This window comes from Chinchilla lanigera, unplaced genomic scaffold (genome assembly GCF_000276665.1).
Source record: "Chinchilla lanigera isolate Chin_1 unplaced genomic scaffold, ChiLan1.0 scaffold00011, whole genome shotgun sequence".
NCBI lineage: Eukaryota > Metazoa > Chordata > Mammalia > Rodentia > Chinchillidae > Chinchilla > Chinchilla lanigera.
The window spans coordinates 16,845,064-16,867,320 of NW_004955412.1; the positions used below are offsets into that span (position 1 = coordinate 16,845,064).

The 22,257-nt window shown below is 36.9% G+C and overlaps 1 protein-coding gene across 6 annotated transcripts in view; it reads right to left on the minus strand.

Annotated features, from left to right (window-relative positions):
• The window catches only part of Cadm1 (cell adhesion molecule 1), a 331,682-nt gene that overhangs the window by 171,663 nt on the left and 137,762 nt on the right, over positions 1-22,257 (minus strand). The window lies entirely within an intron of this gene.

Sequence of the window (22,257 nt, forward strand, 5' to 3'; positions counted from 1 at the left end):
CCCTTATTTCCTCAGTAGGGGCTGAGGCTCTTCTTCAGAGCCCCCAAGAAGGCCTGCTATCACACTAAGAACATGAGAAGCTGAGTTAAACTCTTTCCTAGCACTGGTGTAGCAGCTCTTCTGAGACTACAAAATAAACCAAGGACAGAACTCATCAAAAGAGCCCAAATACTTAATACTAAATTCCAGCAGTACACATAGGCGTACCCCCTCCTTACATAAATTTAACATGATTTTCTCCTGCTCTGAAAATGTCAGTGCTCAGCAAGGGACAGGACAAGGTTAAGAGAATCTGACAGAAAGAACTGGATGGGGTTGAAAGCTGAAGTCCTGCAAGTTTATCTACACAAGCAACACAAGTTCTTCTGGCATATTCCCAGCTCTGCCCAGTGCCCTCCAGCTGCATAATAGCAATAATTTTTTTAAACACCCTCATTCTGTCCTACCACATCTCATAATGTGCAAAGCCCAGCTGGATGGTGTGGAAGACTTTGTCAAGCTGTCTTGAATCTTCAGCTTTATTTCCACTCCTAACAACTGAGCTGGCAAACACTTCAGATGCTGCTGTTTACATCCTGCTTGTTTTATTACTCATTTTCAAGAAGCCCTTTGGGTTGATAGAGGCCAGTGGCAGAGGTACCATTTGTCAGGCTAAACTGTGGTGCTCCAGACCCTCCCATGAATCCTTTTGTTTCACCTCATAGCTGTTCAAGCATTTCTCAATTCAGATTGTTTTTGTGTTTCAATTTAAATTTGAGAGAAAATGAACTTATCTGTTTCTCTGAACACATAATAAACTGAAATGACCATTCATTCATTAGTTTTTCAGGATGTCCTTTTTATCTTACAAGATGTCTACCAATTGTGTACATTACCTTCATCAAAACAAGACAACCTCTCACAGACCCTTCTGCTTAGGTGAATCCTATCATCTCAAAAAGATCTTCTTGCCAGAGATCGTCAGTTTGTAGGGCAGACAAGAAGCACAGTGGATGCAGTCATCTGTCAAATATTCACGTGTGGCTCAGCATTATACCCAACAGCCTTTAATTCCAAACTGACTACCTTGCCACCCACTACATGGTTTGCCTTGTATTGAAAAGATGCATGCTTGCTTAGGGACTGCCAGTAAATGTCAACATGAGAATAAGCAGAACTGAATTAGCTTAACCTACCAAGAAAGAATTTTATAATACATTACAAAATCAAGTCTAAATGACTTCAGGATGCCATTGTTGAAAGACATTTCATGAAGCTTTTTGTCTGCTGAATAATGGAAAGCTGACCAGCATTCTTTTTGGACCTGTGTTTCCTGGGCTTGTTGGGATGAGTAGTGGCTGTCAGGGAGAGAAACCTAGCTTGGGTCAAACAGACATTAGCTATCCTCTTACCCACCTAAGATTCTGCTTGTTTGTTCCTACAACAAATTCTCTTAGTTTAGAATGGCAACCATTACTAGCCATAACTGTTAGCAAATTGCCTCAAGTACTCCCTTCTACTGGATCAGATAAATAAATCCCTTCTAAAAAAGAATACAAAATGTTGTCAGAAAAAATAAAACCCTACTTATTTAGTTTAAAAGTCAAAGACATAGAAGAGAACTAAATGCAGGGTACTAAATCAAATGCACATCCGAACACACACTCTTAATGCAATACTAAAAAATTAAGGTTGGAGGTACAGATGAACAAACAGTCCTCACCAGCAACACAACTCCACAGGATACACTGCCGTAGAGATTCTATACTTCTTTCGCATTCTCAAGTCAAAGGTCAAAGATAAGCCACAGTGAGTATGAGGCTTCCAAGGCCAAGGACATTCAGCTTAACTCACAGAGCTGCAGTATTAGCCCCAAACCTACCTTCTTCTTGGCATATGGCTTACTCCCTCCCCTCACCGTTATACTCACCCATTCAATAACTTGATGAGGCTGACATAAAGCTGAGAGCAGGTGTGTGCAATATGTTGTTTTCATCTCCCCACTTGGAGTTATTAGCACCTCCCATCATTCAATTTGGCAGGTCCATTTTAATATTAGTAGCACACACAAGCTGCATCCTTGAGAAAGGAGGCCATTTCAGACTTTTCTGGTGAACTATTACTTAGATAACAGAACATTTATTTCATGTCATTATAAAATTAAACTTTACCTCTGGGTCTTTAGAAGGTTAATAGTTCAACTTCCCTTTTAGACGTGCAAGAAGATAAGATTCTCCATACAGAAAAATATGAAAGGGCATTTTTAACCACTGTGACAATCCTGCTAGGATGCTTATTACAATGGACTATTTTCCAAAAGTATAAAAACATGTATGTTAATATACTTTTTAACACCACACCATGTTATTCAGGTAAGGAAGTTTTAATGCCCTCACTTTACTGCCACGTTACAATAGTTTTACATCTCAATTATGTACATCCACAGTAGGTTTCAAAATCACTTGCAATATCAATTCTACATTATGGCTCTGCTTTACCCAACAGTATTGTCTGTGACACAACTGCAATCAGTCTAAAGAGAAACAAAAACACTTCACAAAGTGGTGCATGGAAAATATGGTAGATATAATGTTCTTCTGTCTTTTGTGCAATTTTATGTATTTTGAGGAGTTCTTTGGGACTGTGTTCAGAAGGATAGAACACTCATTTTTGAAAGTTAATTACATATTATTAACTTTCAAGTATCATGGGGAATCAGCTGGAGCACTTGGGTTGTGCTTGAGGACCCAAAAGACAAACCACATCAAGATTTATTTGCTAAAAGTAAGGTAGGTTTGTGCTAAAGCCACACGTATCTCTGGCATTTCTAGATAAACTAACCACCAGACAGAGTTGAGATGAGCGAAAAGATTACCATTAAAAGTTTTCTAAGTTTGCTAATAAAGACAGTAAATTACTGGGCTGAAATCTGTCATTTGTTAATCAAATTTAATAGTAATTTCTTTCTGCAGACACATGCAGAAGACAAATTATCAATTTCTGTAAATCATAATTAGTTCAGAGGCAGATTCCAATTCTCCTAAAGATTAGCTCAGCATAGTTTAAATGAAAGACACTCAGTTACCATACAAATTGTAGAAAGTCTTAGCCTTCAACTGAGGTACTTGAAATCTTGGGTTATGACCACTTGAAGATTTGCGGTAATAATTCAAAATGCTTTTACTTTGTTATATTCACCGATGCCAATTTTCACTAAGTGCACAGGCAAGAGACTGTGCAGAGGCGCATCGAACGCAGTTCTCGTCTGCCGTGTTTTCCCCAATGTACATGGCTTTACTGCCACCGAGACGCGAGGCCCTTTCCAATCTTTAATTTTCTTCAAGAGTGGATAAGTGCCATGAGCAAAACTGCTCACCACTGCTCTTGAGGTGCTTATTTAAAAAGAAATAAAACATGATTAATTTCAAGTGCTTTACAATTAAAAATATATGACAGGAGGGTCATCTGGGCAATTTAACTACACTGGGAAGGGTCACAGGGCTACGAAGTTTGAGATACCCTGAGCAAGACTCAGTGCATGTATTTATTGTCACTGGTAGCATATTAGATTATTAAAAGGGACATGCTAATGTGACATTTTACTATTACAAAGGAAACTCAGTCCTAAATTTAGAGCATAAATCAGGCAGATATGCTTCCAGACATGCAATCAACTCTGTCTTCCACTCATCTTCCTTTACGCATCAAGGGGTTATATTCAATTTCATTTTGTATTTATTTGTTACCTGTACTGTGTGTCACTCTTTCCTAAGTTCAATGAGAGTTACAAAAATTTAATGTGTCCCAATAAAACAGATTACATTTAATGCAGATAAAGCAAGGTGATTAGGGCATAAGAAAAATATACTTTAAAAATCAAGACTAAAATATAAACTTTTTGATTTCTGAATATTTATCCAGATCCAGATTACATTTCACAGTCATGACTATTTTCAAGAAAGCTCTCTCCCCACCAACTCCTGGTACTGGGAATTGAACTCACGACCTCGTGCTTGCCAGGCAGGCGCTGTGCCACTGAGCTACATCCCCAGCCCCAAGAAAGCCCTCTGCAATACACAAAAGGATCTGTACCTATAAACTAGCTCAGATTCCCTGTGAAAAAGAGCATGACAGCCCAACAGATTTTTGTTCCCCAAACAATGGCTAGCTTGGGGGTATAAATGCCTGACAAAGTAAAGTAAATCACTGTCACAAAATAATAATTACCACTGTAAAATAAAAAAAAAACAAAAAACCCCCCAAACACCTCCTTGCTTCATGCATAATATCTGTTTGAGCCCATATTGCAAGTTTGAAAGTCACCAAATGAAATTAGCACTTTCATTCCAAAGTCTGAACCTGTTGGTAATACCATTTGCCTGCAAGGGAAGGGAAGCCATTTCGTACTAGCTCAATAATCCAAAACAGCAAAAACTTGTCACCTTTGTTGCTTAAAGGGAAAGTTGCTCAAGAGTTTGACCAAGAAGAATACTACATAGCACTCTCCTTCTTGTCCTGACTTCACTGTTCTAGGTCTCACTATCGGCAGATAAATGAATGATTCATATTTCATTCTGTTACATGTCCGTGGACCTGTGGGACAGACCACTCATACTAACAAGGCTGGAGTCATGGACTTGACACTATGTGAGCCACTTACTTTAATCTGCTTCACAGCCTTACCATCTCTAACATTAGCCGTACCATGGCACACGCATGTGCTTGGTCAAAGGGGTGATTCAGGAAGTTCATGAAAATGATTTAGCAGATACCATGAAAGAAGAAAAAAAGGTAGGGGAAAGAAAAGGAGAAAGACAGGGAGAGAGGAAAAGTCCTATAGAAATCCTAAAAGTATTCTGTCTTTCTGCCTGAGACACTATGAATATTACTTATATTTTTATAAAAAGAACATATTCAGGTCATATGTATTTAAACATCAAATAGGAATACACAGTGATTAAAAATATGGGTAATTAGCTAATTTGTTCTGAGTTTGTCCTATGCTAACTTTCAAAAAAATTAACTAAATCTATATAAAATAAACAATGCACATGAATTAAACACTATATTTCATGCTTTAAAGGAACTCGGCGCATTAGCAATTAGCATTTTCTTTGTTTTGAATTCATTGAATTTATATCATCCTTCAACACTGTTTAGCTAAAGCAAACAAAAACAAGAAAATCACATTATTCTTTCTAAGCCATATAAAAGTGATCTGGAAAGTCACGTTTAAAATCGCTATCATGGATTAGCTTAAGGCAATTATTTCACTTGCCGCATTCTTTTACAAGAAGTTTAAAAAAAAAAATCAAGCTTCTTGCCTAACAAGAAAAATGAAATCCCATTAGCTGTGTCTCCAGTGTATATTAACATTCCTTTTGTTTAGAAAGGTTAATATCCCCCAAATAAAGGCACATACAGTGCCTGTTAAAATAATTACATCATGACATTTTAGAAAGGTTGGCAGATAGACGTGGATGCAAGCAAAGAAACAACAAAAGTAAAAGCAAGTACTTTTTAAACTAGCCATGACTTCACAAAATGGAAAGCACTGAAAATTCTACCATGTCTGCAATTTCTTGCTAGCTTGTCCAGTCTCTGGTATTTGGATTTCCTCCTTCTAGTTCAATATCTTTCTGTCATAGAAACTTAGAAAGATGTACCTTCATGCTGCAAATCAGATGATCTACTATCTGAAAAGGAAACTACAAATCTGACAACAAAAGAATTTCACAACAGATTGGGGGCTGATGGCATGAGGCACCAACATTAAACTCAAGTATTTCATGGCCACTCGGAGTCCCACAATGCCGCATTTGGTGTCATTTTTTCAAATGGTTTTTCTATCCTAGGCAAGCTCAGGGTAACAGCCCAGGTTCTGTAAGACTAAAACCAGTGAAAAATTGAAGCATTCAGCTTCCTCTGTATAAGACCTAAAGAAAACGCTTTCTACTTTATGCAAACAAATATTGAACTCTGACCCTAATGCTTGAGGCAGAAAGAAGCAATTCTCCACATAAGTAAAACAAATTATCTTTCCAACCTGTGGATACAGCAAATATTTTTAATCAAAAATAGGCACAGTAGTAATATAAAACCTAACTGGCTTTCCTTCTATTCTCTGGGGCATTGTTGTACCTCTGGAGCTCCAGAAAGGGGCATCCTGTTCCTCAGCTGCTCCCCTCAAAATAGTAAATGAAATAGGCAAAAGACAAAGGTGAGGAGAAAGACAATGGTTTCCTCACCACCACTTAAACCATAGAAAGCTTTCTCAGTTAATGACAGCTCAACTTCTGGACAGCAGGTCAGGGAATCTAATTGAGCAAGTACTTTAAGAGGCTTATTAATATTCCCAAAAGTCATAGAACACTTTACATCAGCAATTCCCAATAACACCGATAACAAATTGTGCATATGTACTGATGAAAAGGCCACCGCTTAAGAGTCTAAAAAAGAATCTAATGAAAACAAATTAAGAGTCCTAAGTAACCATACCAAAATGCCCCCAAATAGTAGAAATCTGCAAAAGGAAATTCAGTTGCAACACCCCACGTGTCAGTCTCACACCAAAACTATGAAGGGGAGCTGTCCTAGCTCCATGTGAAAGCAGGCTAGTGGTCCCTTCTGCAGAGGACTTTTCAGTATCTAACAATGCTCTTAAGGCTCCGTCTCATATAAATACAGTGCCTTGCGCTTAAAAAGCAATCCCCATACATTTTTGGATGAATGAACAAATGAACGATTTATATGGCACAGTCTTCCAAAGCAATCCCTAACATATCTAAACTGACGTTTTTATTTAACTGTCACAGGCTATACAGAGTGCTCACTAAAACAAGAGAAAACATTTTCCTTTCCTAGAAGCCACTTAGAGCTCGACTCAAGGAAAAGCAAATTCTTTTCTTTTCCATATTCAAAGAATAGGTGTATTCTAAGAGAAGAGTATCACGGTGATGATGATGATGGCACACACAACCAGCATTTGCTCAGTGCCGGGCACTGCTGGAAATGTTTTACACTATTTAGCTTAATTCTCACAAATGCCACATGAAATAGCTATTAATACTACCCCCAGTTTACAACTGAGGTAAACAGAAACAAGTTTCATTCACCTATTGGATGACCAGAGCCAGATTCCAGGCCAGGCTGAGGAACTCTAGTGTCTGTTATTAATATGTATTGCATGTGTAGAACAGCACCATTTGACAGAACTGTCTGTAATGATGGGAAAGTTCTGTCTGCACTGGCCAATTCAGAAATCTCCAGCTGCATGTAGCTGAGTATTTGGAACTGGCTAGTATAACTACAGAATTGAAGTTTTAATTTTACTTAAATTTAAATAGCCATATGTTGCTACTTTAACTTAAGTTTAATTCTATAACATGAACAGTTTGTTCAGTTAGAATGCAAGATTTTTTTATATATGTCATCCTTTTTTGGAATCAACTCAGCAATTTTTACTAGTGAGCTCACACATCAAATTTCAATGACTACTTAATGGGCCACTTCCAAGTGGGCTGCTGGAGAATGCAATACCACCCCCCACCACCAAAATGCAAAAATGTAACTTGCCATAGTAATAAAACCATTCTACCATACATACACTTTTGTAACTTGTAAACCTATTTTGTCAGGAAATATTTCCTGATGGTGGCAGATGTGATGGTGGTGAGGGGCAGTAGCATATATTCTGACAATCTTTAGGGAAACTCACGTAATTTATTCAACAAACACTACTGGATACCTACCGTGAATTATGATGAGGATAAAAAGACCCACAAATACATACTCAAGACACCACACACACATTTTTTGTCCAATATTTGATGCACAGTATGCACCCAAAAGCATTGGAAAGATGAACAATGGATAGACACACCAAAGGACAAATGCTAGGATCTTATTCTCAAGAAACTTAAAATCCAGGAAAGCAGACAAGACAAAACTTTTATCTTCTCTCATAAACGTCCTCCTTTAGAGTTTCAATCTTTATCAGCAGTACCCAAACAAGCCAAAAATTAAGAATCCTTCTCAAGACATGTTGATCTTGTGTCCTTTCTCAACCATGCCATACCCTTGGTCCTTACTATTGCTACCCAGTTTGGACCCATTACTTTTCATTTGAATTTTGGTAACAGTCTCTGTCCTGTGTTTTCTGCCTCCAAAATTGTTTTCTTTAAGTCTATTTTCCAAAAACCCCCAGAATGATATTAGTAAAAGGCAAGCCTGATGTGCACACACTTCACATTAATGTCCTTCAGTGGAAATCGGTAAAAGATAAAATCCAAGCTCCGTGGTTTAGTACACCATTGCCAAGACAATGTAGCTAGTGACAATCTTTCTAAATTTCCTACTCACTAAATTCTGCTCTGTGCCTTTTTTGAAAGTAGAAACCTTTTGTAATGACTTCCTTATATGTTTGTAGTCCTCAACCTTCTCAAGGACTTCTCCAGCACTGACTAATTATAGTATGTCACAGGCAGTAGTCACTGAATGAATGTGCTTACTGTACCAAGTAAAATATAAGAAAACTGACAACAAAATATATGTTACATTTGCCAAAATGGATACAAGTAACATATAAACTGCTTTGGAATGACCAGGGAAAGGAATAAAGGGTGAGTTAGGAAGGCATTTTCTAGGGGGCATAATGAGAGCTCAAGTTGGAAAAATACTGGTTCATAATGAGCATGCTGAGATGGAAAAAGTAAATTTTAAATAAAGATTACATTGAAACTACTATCAGTGATCACATAACAGGAGTATGGGAAATTGAACTTTTATCAAGTTTCTTCCGCACCATCCTGTGGCCTTCCTAAATACTTTTTAGCCCCTTGGTAGGAAAGCATAACTTTCTAACCTGGAGTCAGTCCATGGCAGGGAAGGTCACAGCAGCAGGATCACAGGGTGTTAAAGGTCTAGCATTCGGGCTCAGTGCTATGTACTTTTGCCCCCTTAGAACCTGCCTGCTGGCTCCCTGCAGTACGCAGCCCAGGCAAGGCCTCACCTGGAGGCAGACTGGCTGACCCACTTGCGCTTGCTGCTACCTATCTGCTTCTCTCTTCCAGCTTCCATCTTAAGAATGGTTGATCAAAATGAAGTAAGATTCCAAGACTGAGATTTGGAACAGAGAGAGAGAGAGAGAGAAGGCATCAGCTTTGTTCAGGTCTAAATTCAAAATCAAATCCAGCTTTTAACAAAGCTCTGCCTTGGAACCCAGAGGACTAGTGGTCAGATCTCATTCTACTCTTTCCCACATTAGGAAAAGAGGGAGGTAAGTGGTTAGAGGTGATTGGTGAATGTGGCTTGACCTTCCTGAATGTCTGATAGCTCATGCCAATTCCTAACAACTGAGAACATAGTACTTACTGCATTTGTAAAGATTAAAAGGTATATGAAGGGAACTGGTGGATGATAAGGCTAAAAACATAGGTTATGGCCAGAATGACCTGTAACCTGAGTATATGATATGTTTAGGGTCAAAGTAATGATGGGTGTGGTGGACTAACCAATGGTCAATTTAAGTGGGAATGCCCAGCTGAACTGAATCAGCATGGTCCTGGGTGTGGAAGACCCACCTGAGGATTGCTGCCAACGGCATAAAAGGAAAACTAGAGGGGAAGACTGTATGCTGTTGATTTTCCTGGACAAGCTTGCTGTGGCTGGCTTTCCTGATTAAAAAAACTTTACTGTTCTCCTTGGAGAAAGAGCTCGGGTCCTCACCATCACCAGGGATGGTTGGTGTCCTCTTTCGGGGAGCTCTGGTCTTTACCTTCCATTGCTTTCTGACTCTAGTGCAGATCCTTCAGCCTGGTGGCACAGATCCTTCACCATGCTACCACAGACTTTCTAGCTTCCACCACTGCCTTTGGGTTCTTCCTTGTGCAGATCCTTGATACAGACTTGTGTTAGACATTGCTATGGGCTCTGTGCCATTGGCTGGGATCATGTAGGACATTGCCATGGGATCCAGGCCCTCAGCTGGATTCTTTGGCTGTCTAGAGCATGCACAGATATTCTGCACTCTTTTCCATTTGACTTTTTGAGTAGATATTATAAAATACTCCTACAAATTTATGTGTCCTATATCAAATCTATTCCCTTGTAAACCAGTGACTACAACAATGGGGTATTTATTTGTTTTAAAACACAAACAGAAAAAGCCTAGTGTCTAGCACACAGTAAATACTTAATAAATATTTAATCAGGAAGCAATATCAAAGCTGACCTGAAAGCAGAAGTGACTAAACAAAAGTCAGGAAAAGTAGTTAAGAGGCTATTATAATAATGGAGTATGAAGACAGAGTTTAAAAAATTACTAACAGGGTAGACTGATTAAAATTATGAGGAAACTACCATAGAATAAGGATTGACTATATCCCAATCATCACAGTGGTCATTATTTTAATTCCCATAATTCAATAATCATGATTCGTCAAGCTTTCAAAATGAAGAACCTGAGGGCGGGGTGTAGCTCAGAGGTAAAGTGTGTACTTAGCTTGCACAAGGCTTTGGGTACAATCCTCACTACCACCAAAAAATAAATTTAAAAATTAAGGCACAGAAAAAAAGCACATTTTTCCCAAGATCACATAGCTGATAAGAGGCTAAATGAGTACGCAAACCTAGATCTGTCTGCAGTACGGGCATAAGCAATCTGGCTCCACCTATACAACCCTGATTTTCTCAAGATGTGGAAATCAAAACCAGTGTGAGGGAGAAGAATCAAGAAATACAAGGAGGTTGCTGGGCCTTGGTGATGGGCCTTCCCAGGGAGTCAGCCAATACCTTAGAAGCACTGAAGGCATAAACTTCAATATAACACAGTCCTTGATTTGAGGGGATCTGCAAGTGGTCTGATAAATGTAAGGTGACTTTGTTGCTAAACAATAACAGGGCAATGATATGGAAAAAGCCAGATTATGTGGACAAAACTCTTTCCCCATACTATATAGAACTATAATAACTAGAAGTTATCAAATAATATTTAAATTAAGGATAACCACCTGTCTCCAGAGTACTCCTCCATATCATTAAAAAGGACTCTCAACAAATTAGCAATCATTAGCCTAATTATAAGATATTATGCATTCATTTTATTCATCACCAATACACTGCAGAAAGGATTTCCCTAAACATCTCTATTATATCCTCCTATGCCAGTCAAAAGAAATCCTGATCATGACCCTTTCCCTAGAATTTGCACAAAAACACTCCTCTGTATCTCAGAGATGTTTAATTTGCTAGGATGACATTAATAGAAATTATCAAACTCCAAAACTCAAAACCTTCAGCAGTTTCAACTCAGAACATAAAGATAAGAAAATAATTAATTCAAAAGTCATCTCAAGAGAAATCAAGTTACAGACATAGTACCTACAAATCAAAAACTAAACAGATTTAGTTCAACTTCAAATCTCACACACATACACACAAACACACACACACACACACGGGATGGGGGAGTGACGCTCAGACAGCGGGTTGATCACTGAATTGTTTTCTTATTCTTTATGCATTTTATTACTCTTCTCCTAAAGTACATTATTTATAATATAACACAAATAGGATAAGAAGTTACTAGCCTACTTTTATAATAAGAAACAAGGTTCCTGAGAAACTATCTTGTAGATAACAATATGTAAAACAACAATCATTGATAATCTCCTACCACTTTGTCTGTAATTTGGTGAGCCCCCCATTACTATGTTATCCTTCTTTTACTCTTTAAAGTAAAAAAAAATTAGAATACAAAAGAAAAAAACAAAACAAGGAAGTAAGGTCAAATAACTTGACTAAAATAACTTCGGATTTTGGCAGAACTGACCAGCAAATATTAAATTATTAACAGTCATAATACATCTATGATCTCCCAAAAGCAAAACTATTGGAAGAAGGGCCAAATTTCTGCCACTGAAGCAGGGGCCCTTTATGAATATTCTTCATGGACACAGGACATAGTGTGGCCTTAATGACATTTTTTGCCTGAATAAATGAACAAAGAGGGGAATGTCAATGAACGGTAAGGCTAACAAAATCACCAGCATATTCTATTTCCCTAGAAGGGATTTTTAAATTCATCTTTATTAGTATTTATGTGCAGTATACAGTATAATGTTTACATTCTTAAGTGGAGTGGGTACACACAGAAATAATACATTCTTTCATCCCCTTCCCTCCCGTTTCCTTCCCCTCCTCCCTCCATCTCTTGATCTCCTTCCCATTTGAGGAAGATCTGTCTCCCTACTTCCAATTATGTCTTTGTTGTTTTGCTCTTTACCTATATTTTGGGTTTCTCATGTAAGAGAAATCATGGGATATTTAAGGTCATGCATCTAATTTATTAACATTATAATCTCAAGAAGGGATTTTTTAAAACAGAGCTATAAAACATTCCAAGTTCTTTTTTAAAGTAGCACTTACAGATAAAATAGCAGTCATATAAGTCACAACATGATTTATCTAATGGTATGTGAGAAATAATTGGGGTCCACTACTATTAAGCTAAACTCAAAACTCTTACCAGCATTTGTAAATTTAAGGTGTTACAATCTCTCTCTCTCTTTCTCTCCCCCCCCCACACAAAAACAAACATGTTAGAAAAAGTTTATAAGAAAAACTCAGTTGCTTGGAGAAAATATAGAAGTATTATTTGCAGAAATGTAAATCTTCTTTGTACTCTACAATTCTTTACAAGATGGTATTACAACCAAAAGGAAGAGGAAAGTGCATTCCAACTGTGTTATAATATTACAATGCAAATATTGTAAGCCCTTTTTCAAATTTTAATATGGGCCTACAAAAATCAATTGGTTTTTAGAACAACCTAACAAATAATACAACTGTGAAGACAATTTAAATATATACTCTTTTCATCCTTCTCTTGGCACGAAATCTCAAAGGTAACAATGGAGAAGAAATGTCTTCAGGACTTCCAGAAGCTGGGGCTAGATTTGCTGTCAGAAACCCACATTTCCTCAAAGGCTTTACCGTGTCCTGACTGGGATTCACCTTCCAGGCGGTAGAAACAAAGCCACAAATGATGTGACAACTCTGGTCTACTCCTAGCAGGAAAGTAAACAAAAGGAAAAGGATTTTCTCTTAAGAAGACTTTAAGCATTGGGTTCACTCATTAACCTTTAAATGTTTACTGAAACTCCTTTTGTGTTGAAAGAAGGGTGCTAGGAACTGAGTCTTATATCCTTGCAAATTTCCCTGTCATCATTTCATAAAAGTCCCTGTCACAGAGGCCATAAAGAAATACCAAAGGGTCCAAATACAGAGGTTACCATCATAGACTTTAACTCAGCCTTAATTTTAGCATTCTCTCTACTGATTAGACAGTGCTCTAGGAAATGTTACAGAATTGCTCTAAGCTGTTTTCCTTTTGTATACTATAAAGTGGAGATATTAAGATTGTCTTTCTCAAAAATAGGTTGTGAAGATTCATAAAGTATTTTATTTGCATAATATCTGACCCAAAGACGTGCTCAAGAAATAATAAATATTTGTGCTTTGGCTAAATAGTGTATCTATTTATTCATTTAACTCACTTGATGAGGATTTAGAAAAAACAGTATCTGTCTTCTTGGAGCTCACAGTCTAGGATAAGAGTCAGATACCAAGCAATTAGTTGAGCATAACATGTTACATGCCATATATAGTTAACAGCCTTATTGGAGTATAACTGACACACAATAAACTTCACATAGGTGTACAGCTTAATAATTTCTGACTTGTATATAATTGTAAAAACATCAACACAATGATGACAATATCCATCACTTTAATTTCTGGTACCCATCTGTAATATCTCATTCTTATACTACCACTATCCACCCTTGACCATATCTCAAAAGGTCATTGATCTGCCTTCTCTTCTGATACTTGATTTTGCATTTTTAAAAAGTAAAATTCATTTAAAAAAGAAATCATACATTAGGTAATCTTTTCTCCAGCTTATACCACTCAGCATAATTATCTTCAGATGCACCCATGTTACATCAATACTTTTAAAATGCAGTGAGCAACATCATCTCCTAATCTACTATACACAAACCTATAACTTTTCTTTCAAGTATCATCTCTCCGGTTAAACTTATCCCTTTGAACTGTGGGGATAATACATAAATCTAAAGTTAGCCATTTTTCCAAGAGTTTGCTTCACAAATACACTATGCTAAATGCTATTTCCCCATCATTCACTGCTTAACACCCTCTTGAGCATTGTACACCAATCACTATTTTTATTGTCTGAACATAAAGATAAATGTTCTTTGTGCTTCCAGTATCAAGCAAACAGAACAAAGATGAGTAATCTTGAATCTATCAGAAAAGCAGACTCTCAAGATAGCTTTATATAAATATACATATATGCATTACTTTTTAATACACTGCTAGATGAAAGGTACATCTGGGTGGCTTGTCATAAGATGGTAGAAATGTTTGAGAAACTGTTCTACAGATGTCCAAGGATCTCAGATATTGTTCCTACAGAGACTGACAGTTTTCCAGCTGAGTGGTCAAGTATACTGCTCAAAGATATGGGCTTCTGGTAGAGAACCAGTACAGATGGCAAAGAGAACAATTCCTTTTACCAGATCACTAGGTAGTTCCAGGATATAAAAACTGCATGAAAACTTTTTCATTTCAATGTTATACTTCTTATATTCCAACTGGTCTAAGAAATCAAGGGGAGATTATATTTTCAAAGAGCAAGCACAATAGTAAGAACCCTATAAAGCCTAGCCATATGAGTAACATCCTTAATAGAAGACCAGCCCAAGACAAAGATATGACATGGTCATGTTAGAAATGTCCTTAGAGAAGTGAATCCTTGCCTTGATTACAATGTATCTACATCTTTAATCAGTCATTGTTTCACTGACTTTTCTCTCATTGCTGAGACAAAATACCCAACACCCAGAGTTAAAAGAGAAAGGTTTATTTAGCTCACAGAGGTTTCAGTGGCTCCAATAATCAGCTAGCTCCAAGGCAGGGTGGCACAGCAGACAGGCATTGCAGAGGAGAAACAGTTCATGGAAGGCAGAAGGTAGCAAAGCAAGCAAGCAAGCAAGCAAGCAAGCAAGCAAGCAAAGGACTTGACAAGTGTCTTTCTGTCCCTTATATTGTATCCAGGCTATCAGGACTAGCAAGGTGCCAAACCTATCAGTGTACTGATTTAGTAAACTCTTACCCTTCATCCTAGCTTTGCACCATGAATCAATCGCACACTCTAGATTCAGCCACATCTGAAAAGTTCCCATCTGTGACTGCATGAGGTTTTGGGGTGACATCTAGACACAACACATCTATGTATTTACACTGAGCTAGTGGGCTAATGAATATTTACTAAATGTCCACTCTGTCCCTGACAGCAAACAAGGCTTTTTAAAGATCAATTAGGTAAAACTGTTCCAGCTCAAACTTTGCTGAATGTTCTAAAATCTGATCAGTTTAAACATAAGAAAATAGCATATGCAAATACTCATATGAAATATCTACTAACAGGGTAAACTTTAAGATCCACAAAAACGTAAGTAAAACCTGACATAATAAAACTTTCCCAAATGTTACTCAATTATTCTTACAGTAGCCTATTCCTAGGTGTTCTTTGCTTTGTGCAAATATATTTTTGAGAGCCTCAAATAACAATTACGATGATCCATTCACTGTGCCTCTGTTGTATTTGCCAGGTTCTGTGAGGTCAAATTCTGCAGTCAACTGGCTGAGAACACTAATCACATCGAAGGGAACATAGAGAAGCCATTCCATGGAAATAAAATAATATAATAGCTATTTTCACATTTGCTTAAGTCACATATCCAAAAGCTGGCACTGATACTGTATTTGTTATTGAAGATTCTAAAAGCAGTCAACTCATATCACTACAATACAAATGAGCTACCTAAAAGCAACTTGTACTTTTTGCTGACTTTGTGGTTACACCATAACCAAAACTGTACAGTGAAATTAAATTACACTGCTGATAAGAGCTTTACGTTCTTAAGCATAGAAGAAATGAAGCATTTGACAAAACTTGCTAACTCTGCTTACATGATTTTTAATGGTAACAGGGCCTGTACACAAATAGCATCATACGGGTAATGGGGACGGGGGGGAGGGGCACTATACATATTCCAGAGGAAATCCAAAAATTAAATGCTGACACTTAAAAGGCATGCAGGTTAAGCACTGCAGCAGATGAAAATATTTCAAAGCAGATACATTTCCTGTTGAAAATTCCTTACATTCCATGACTAAATCCTAAAGGCCACAAGCAGCACTGCAATCTATGATTGTGCTGATGCATGGAAGGGAACTGTACTTCTGCGGTCTGCTGTCAGCAGAACCCCGTACACAGCAACGAGGCTTCAATCTTAGGGCAACATCAAAGCATCTGGAAATCAATTCACATGTTTTCAAAAGAAAAAAAAAGTGACCTTGAGCCCCTTCCAAAGGACGTTATGCTTTAAAATCTTCCTGGGATCCTATAGCTTACTCACAAGATTCAGCAAGGTTTTTTTCTTTGTTTTTTAGATTTTAGTTGAGAAGTAAGATAAAACTGCCTTGATATATTTGCATTCCTTGTGGTCATCAACAATATTTAATGAATACACAGGTACTAGGCTTCAAAGCACTCAGGAGGTGTGATTAAAAAATACAGTAAATATTTAAATTTTTAGAAATGGGGGCTGGGGATTTAGCTCAGCGGCAAAAAGCGCCTGCCTGGCAAGCGCAAGGTTGTGAGTTCGGTTCCCGGTACCGGAGAAAAACCAAAAAAAATAAATAAATAAATAAATAAATTTTTAGAAATGTATTGCAGTATGATATGGTATCATTAATTCCTCCTCAAAATATCACCCCCAAACACAAACTTTGAACATCTTACTTGTCACTTTGTGAGGCAGTTCTAGAAGTTCTCTTTTGTGTCTTTATACGTGTGATCAAATATATGGTGAATGACGCTGCTGCGTGCCATCCAACAGAAAACATTACCGTGTGCCCTCATCCACCTTAATTACTGGATCTGGCAAGGCCTGACTTCTGGCTCTTCCCCAAAGTGCAAATAACCATGAAAGGTAAATGTTTTGATTAGATTCAGGACACCAAGGCAGTCACACAGCACATGTAAAGACACTCACAAATGTGTTCAGATTGAGGGGGAGTATTTTAAGGAGGATTAATGACAATGTGCCTTTTACTCAAATCTTTTTTAAAGATTTAAAACACTATATTATTCGATCACACATTTTATTTAACCTAAAATTTAATTTTGCCTGAGAATCCTTGAAATTCTCTATCCGTTACTATATATATTTGAGAATGCCCTACTTTTTTTGTTTTAAAGAAAAAACCCTAAATTTCAAAGCAAGATAATAGCAGAGTAATAATGGTTAATACACTGTGTATTAGTATCTTTAATTAGTTACTCAGAGTACAAGATATAGGCATTTGTCTAAGCATAAATCTTTTCAATGAACTAAGAGAAATTAGTAGTATAACTACTTTAATTATTATATATTTCTATATATATCCATATATCTATATCTGCACCTATCTATTTGCTTTTCCCTTCCTTCTTTTCTCCTTTTCTCCATCCTAGTTTCCTTTCCTTTTGAACAGTTTCTTCCCATTTTACAGTATCTATTGTACACTGTGGATCTTATTTACTCATTCAGCTTTTCACACTAGGGAGACAATACGATGTTTATGCAAGTCTGGTTTATTTCACTTGCGAGTGTGGTCTTGAGTTGCATCCATTTACCTATGAAAGTCTTCAGTTTATCCTTCTTTATGGCTGAGTGGTACAGCATTGTATAAAAAGACCCCATCTTTTTTATCCATTCCTCAGTTGAGGGGTATTTGGGTTGTTTCCAAGATCTAGCTACTACAAATTGTGCTGCTATAAACATGGGTGCACATACATCACCGTGGTATGATGTTTTTAATTCTTCTCTGAAGATACCCAGAAGGGAAAACTAGGTTAAGTGGGATTTCTAATCCTAGTTTCTTGGGAATCTCCACACTGATTTCCACAGTGGTTGCACCAATCTACACTCCCACTACCAGTGGAGAAGTGTTCCTTTTTCCCCAGAGCCCCTCCAGCATTTGTTACTGGTTCATTTCTTCATGGTAGCCATTCTTTCCAGGGTGAGATGAAATCTCAGTGTTGTTTTAATTTGCATCTCTTGAATGACTACTGAAGATGAACATTTTTTCATATATTTATTTGCTGTTTGTATTTCTTCATCTGAGAAGGGTGTATTCATCTCAGATGCCCATTTTTGGGTTGGGTCTTTAAATTTGGGAAGTCTGGGTTTTTTTGAATTCTTTATACAATCTTGATAGTAACCTACTTCTTGATTGGAAATTCAACTAAAAAGGATGCAGGGCCATAGAGGACAGATTGCTAAAGAAACAGAAAACAAAAGCACCTTTAGGGGAGACACGGCCACTTATATAACACACAACATGAATTACCATCCCAATCTAGTATTTGTCTGTGAAATCTCATTAACAAATCATCATTTTTAAACTATAGCCACTGACAGATTTCAGGACACACAAAGCTGGGTACCCGCTCTTGCCACGGAGAAGTCAGTAGTAAATAATGAAGTGGTGCTACAGTTCATCTACAGCCCATAAAGGAAATCGGAATGTTTAATGCAGGTTCCACCTGTGACTATCCAGCTCGCACAGCATTTTAAGAGTCCCACAGCAGACTCAGCACTGTTGCCTCTGAATACACAGAGTAACCTGTATCTTGTTGAAGCTGACCTTGAATGATGCATCCAAGCCATTATTTATGATTGCTTATTGTTCCTCATTGTATGTTACACATGTTGGAGAAGGAAGCTGTTCTAAGAACGAAGTTTATTATAAGGAAAATTCATATAGAGGCTTCAAATTGTGCGCATGTACATGCAGGTCCCTAAGACATATGCATGCAAGCAACATTGCCCAAAAATCTCACAAACCTTATCGCTCCATATTCTAATGACAGAGTTTGGATATGGGTAGTCTGTCTTATTTACATGCTAGAATAATATTATTCCAAAACAAGTTCTAATAATGGCCTGTAATAAATTCTTCACTGAGGTTAATGATGCCTATATTTAGGGACTATGGATGAGGCAGAATTGCCTAAGAAGCACCTGGTATAAAGTAAAATGAAACCAAATGCCAAAATACTGTGAATTTCCTTTGCCCTTTTTGTGCCACTGAGAATTAATGATATTAGACATTTGGAATGCTCATTCTCAGAAGACTATACCTTGATATCAGAAAGCTAACAGTTATGTTTTACCCTTTAAACTTGGCACAGTTTCCTGATTTCTATTTTATCTTTAAGAAAAAAACACAGCTAGGTACAATTCCCTCAGGTCTCAAGAGCATTGAGATTTAGTCAACAAAAATAGTTTTTAATTAACAAACAAATTTGTGCTTTAGTTGGTAGGAAATTTACTTAAAACTGTTCTTTAGGGAAAAGGCTGCAGAATAATAGTACAAACAGATTATTAGAGTTTATTTTAGTATCTCTATTATACAATCTTCCATATCTAGGCAGGTTTCAGTGGAGACAGATGGCTTAAGCCCATTTAACAATGAGTGATTAAAAGCAAAGAGGCAAGACACTATTTAATCCTTCTTTACAAATAAATATCAATAAAGCTATGAAGTCATTGAGTATTCTTATACTTATAACCCCAAAGGAGGTAATCTTCCCTGGCTAAATGTGTACCAGCAACATCATTATTTTGGTAAATCTGATGTAGACATTAATTCTTTTAGATGTCTACCCAGAAAATCTGTTCAGTTTACCTTTCATCCAACAGTCAAGTTACTATTTAGGTTTTAGGTGACAGTGAACACAGTGTAAAGTATCTGAACTTCAAGTTGATCTCATTCATTGATTCCAGGTCCCTACCAACAGAAAAATCACAGAGATTCACCCAGTCCACATAAATCTTCCATTGAGAATCAATTGTATAAGCCAAGGGGTGCAGACACTTTAACCTCTTGTCACTACACTCAAATTTCTTCTGACCCCACAGAACAAACCTGGTACCAGTTCCATGAGCAGCAGAATGTGGCATAGCTAGTGCCAAAATTCCACAAGTGTTCAAGCACCAGTGCCCTTAAATAGAGGTCATTGTTACCATCTCCTGTCACATTTTGACAGTTGGCTGCTGGTCTCTGAATGTCAGAACCCTCTAAATTCTACTGCATCTGTAAACTCAGGGACCAAGGTTTATTTGGGGTGATCCAGGTAATGTCTTTTCAACAGTAAAGAAAATAGTTCCTTCTCTTCTTACAAGAAAGAAGGATTGAGAAACTGGACAGTGATAGATTTGTTTGTTTATAAGTCTGTTTTAGGGTAATTTAAGCCGCAATCTAGATGAATAACTTAAGAATAATGGAAAGAACAAGATGAAAGCATGCAAAAGCACAATAGAGAAGGTTTAAGATAAACAGAAATTTATTTCCTTAGATTCAAGGTCCACTGATCATTACATCAGTTCAACTAGCAAGGTTGAGGAATATCTTCATTCTCTAATGGGAAAGATTAAGATTCTTGGACTAATCTATTGTGTTCATTGTAGTTGGTATCAAATGACCTTGAGAATACATCTTAGAATTTTGATAACATCTGTGTTCCTTCTCTGTGAAATTTAAGGTATGTTCATTCTTATTCTGGCAATGAGGCCTAGTTGTTCTTTCAAATATGTTCCTAACATTTACATTGACATCTTTCGGTTTTCTCTTATACATGAAATGCTCCAAATTCTCTCACTTTCTCTCTCTCTTCCTCTTTCCTCCTCTCTCTTTCCCTCTCTGTCTGTCTCTCTCTCAGTAAACATTAGCTTCAATTAACTACTTCCCTTTAGTCCCAATGGAAACACCTGGACTAAAGTGCATCTAGTTATAGAGCACACATTTATCATGGCAATAAATGTCACCATTTAAAAAGTCCCCATGCATTTTCTATAGCAGGGGAAAATATAAAGCATTAAGAATGAAAATGAGGGAGCCTTTTTACTGAACTTGTTTGGCAGGGCTAAATCTATTCTAGTAATTTTATACTTCTGATACAGCATACGGGTATCTATGCATTTCTAGAATCTATCGCTGTCAATGCTACATTGAAGTAACTGATGTTTCCACCTCTCCAATTTTATTTCACATTTGGCACCATGTTACTCTCTACTCGCAAACATTTTAAACAGCATCACAAACCAGTCAGTTCTTATACCATATACATAATAAATACATAAAGTGATAAAATAGACTAGAATTTAGAATATCAATGTCGGTAGGTATGTCATTTAATAGATTTCATTAGTTTATCTGGCTTTTTTACTTGGGAAAGAAACGGGAAAACAATGGTAAAAATTAAATTCTTTATCAGTTTTAATCTATTGCTATTTACAAGATGTTTATAGAAAAACACGACAGGCTTAATTCAACAATGCTTTCCATTTCCTCTGTGAAATATGTTAACGGATGTCCAGAGTATTTTGAATTGTCATACTAGTGGACATGTCTAATGGGCTCGGCCATGTTTAGTTCTATTGCTGAGTCACATGCTCCTAACTTCATTGGGTTTGTTCCCAAACTTCTTATTTCACTTGAGTTTATTAATGTAATTTTAAATATTAATTAATGTGTAAACAGATAATACCAAGTAAAGCAATAAAATGCAAGTGTAAAAAGAAAGTGATTCATTGTGTTGGCTCTGTCAAAATTAATCAGAATACCTGAACGTATTTCACAAAGATGAGTCATTAAAATGACTGAATCAGATATAGTTCAGATAACTGAAAAGATTTGGGGGAAGAAAATCAGTGAAAGTCTGTCTAGAAGAACTTTCACTTTTAGACTGTTTCACAACATCTTTAAATTATTGTGCCAAGTTATAGATATAAAAATTTGAAATCATAAATATCAGCATTGTGGGCATGGTTTATACAATGAAGATAAAAGGGGATTCCTGCTAGGCTTTGATCTAACATCAGATACTGGCCAATGAAAAAGGAAAAGATGTACATATATACATAAGATATAGATATACATGGTAAATAAAAAAGAAAAGGTATAGGCTTATAATTTGTTATGACTTTTTTGGTTAAGCAACTATTGGCATCAATCAAACTGACAAGACAACATCTACAATAACTTTTTAATTACCTCATATTATTAACTAAGGAGTTATCAGTGCAGACAAAGAAATCCTTTCTTGGGAGCCAAATTTATGAAGATTTCCAAAACATT